This window comes from Verticillium nonalfalfae, assembly GCF_003724135.2.
Source record: "Verticillium nonalfalfae strain VnAa140/NRRL 66861 chromosome Unknown scaffold_456, whole genome shotgun sequence".
Classification (NCBI taxonomy): Eukaryota; Fungi; Ascomycota; class Sordariomycetes; order Glomerellales; family Plectosphaerellaceae; genus Verticillium; species Verticillium nonalfalfae.
In genome coordinates this window covers 1-1958 of record NW_021167681.1, presented here as the reverse complement: position 1 = coordinate 1958, position 1958 = coordinate 1, and the positions used below count along the sequence as shown (strand labels likewise).

The window sequence follows — 1958 nt, the reverse complement described above, 5'->3', positions numbered from 1 at the left end:
CTCCCCGCAAAGGTAATGATAAAAATGGGCTTCAATACAAGGGAGTGAGTTAGTCTGGTCTGTGGCACCAAAAATACACAGAAAGATGTGCGCGTGCGCCTGTCTTCATTCCGGAGGAGTACTATGTGTAATGCGATCTTCAGCGTCCTCCCTCGTCCCCTGTCTATTTCGCCCCATTCTTCGCGTGTCTTTGATGGTGATCTGCCGGTGTTTCTCCCTGACCGAAGCAAGCACCGTGCAGAATTCCAGTGCATGCGCTCTGCGTTGTGGCTTCGGCACACGACATTCAGGGCGCCAGGCAGCAGGTCGGAATAAACAGCAGGCCAAAAAGCAGCAGGCCAAAAAGCAGCAGGCCAAAAAGCAGCAGGCCAGAGAAAGAGCAAAAAAGGAAACCTGTCCGCGATGAGGATCGAACTCATGATCTTCGGATATCTAGATCTGATGATCCAGTCATATTGATGAATATGAGACCGACGCTCTGACCAGCTAAGCCACGCAGACTGTACAGTTTGTCTGATGACGGCCGGCCGCGCGCAGTCACTCCATGTAGACACAGCGCGTGGCTCAGCACGTAATTGTGCTGTGTGGGAGAAAAGCAGAGCTCACAGGGAGAGGGAGCTGCGTCATCTCCAGCGCTAAAGCCAAGGCGGATGGGTCGGGATGGGAGGTGTGATTTCGCTGGCGTGGTGGAGACGGATAGTGGACCACCCCAAGCTCCCAAGCGCGGCCGGCAGGGGGGGGGCCTGGGGATGAAAACTGGTGCGTGCTCGCAGCGACCTTCTTGTCGTGTCATGCACTCGTCTCGCAATCGCTGTCCATGGTTCGTGCTTGGGTTCCTCGGATTCAGGGTGGAGGTGCTCGGGTGGAGGGTGCTCGGGTGGAGGGTGCTCAGGCGGAGGAATGTCCTGTGGCATTATGTACGGGCGGCCCCCCCCTAAGACTTTGATGATGATAAGCATTGGGACAAGCACGCTGATCACCGTCTCTCTCCCGGTGGTATGTATGCCAGGCCTGAAAAGCTTCACCCGCAGACGCTATTTCCACCGGGCCTGGTGATTATCATATTTTCTTCAACGGCGACAGCGACGGGCTGCCGTTGAAATTGGCCCCCTGCACGCTGCTCTGCACGGCAGCCACCGTGTGGTATCGTAGCACAGCGTTGTCCAACACCCTTACCACCGTGATCTTAAGACACCCTACTCCTTAGCGAGAGCCCGAATCTGGTTCGAACGGCCTGGGTCATTAGCTTGATCGGGACCTCTTCAGCCACATTCCATGGCCCACGGCGCGCTGTGCCTTGGGTGTACATGACCTTTTTTTCCCCACGTCGTCGGCCCTGGACTGTGACATGCAAGTATGGCTTCACTCCGTTGCCCTCATGCGCCCTGTTCTTCGTGGATGGATGGTATCAACGACGACGCATGGCATTCTGTAAGGCGAAAGGCCATGTTGCGTCGCGGTCCTTTTGACTGGCGAGGCCTCCTTCATGGAGCCTTGAGGACAGATGCTGCACGCGGGAGGACTTCTCCACCGAATTTTGATTCACAGTGTCCATCTTTTCACCCCCTTTCCAAATGCCAAGCAGAGGTGCAGAGTTCGTTGATTGGCGTCGAGGCTTTTCCTCCTCCTCCTATGTGCGGCAGGGGGGGCTGGATTGGAAGGCCAAGGAGAGCTTGGGATTGCCAACTTTGGGATCCAGGAGGGTTTGCCCGCTAAAAAAAAAAAAGGATGGTCACCCCCAACGGGCTCGCTATCGCTATTAGGGGGGAGGAGACACCGAGTATTGAGCGAACGTGCCACTGAGAGCAACCCCTGTTCCCTTGGTCTTGCCTGCCACCCCTGTCTCTTGGCTCGTCCTCATGCCTGCCATGCTCGTCTCGTCCCGCCCACTCTTGCCCTACTCCGCCCCCCCCTCCCCCACCCAACCAACTACGCCGGCCGACGACCGGTCCCGCCCC

General features: G+C 57.1%; 1 non-coding gene across 1 annotated transcript; it reads right to left on the bottom strand.

Annotated features, from left to right (window-relative positions):
- Positions 1 to 394: 394 nt before the first annotated feature.
- D7B24_006428 lies at positions 395 to 501 on the bottom strand. Its single transcript has one exon. It is a non-coding gene; the product is annotated as a tRNA-Met (tRNA).
- Between the last annotated feature and the right edge of the window lie 1457 nt (positions 502 to 1958).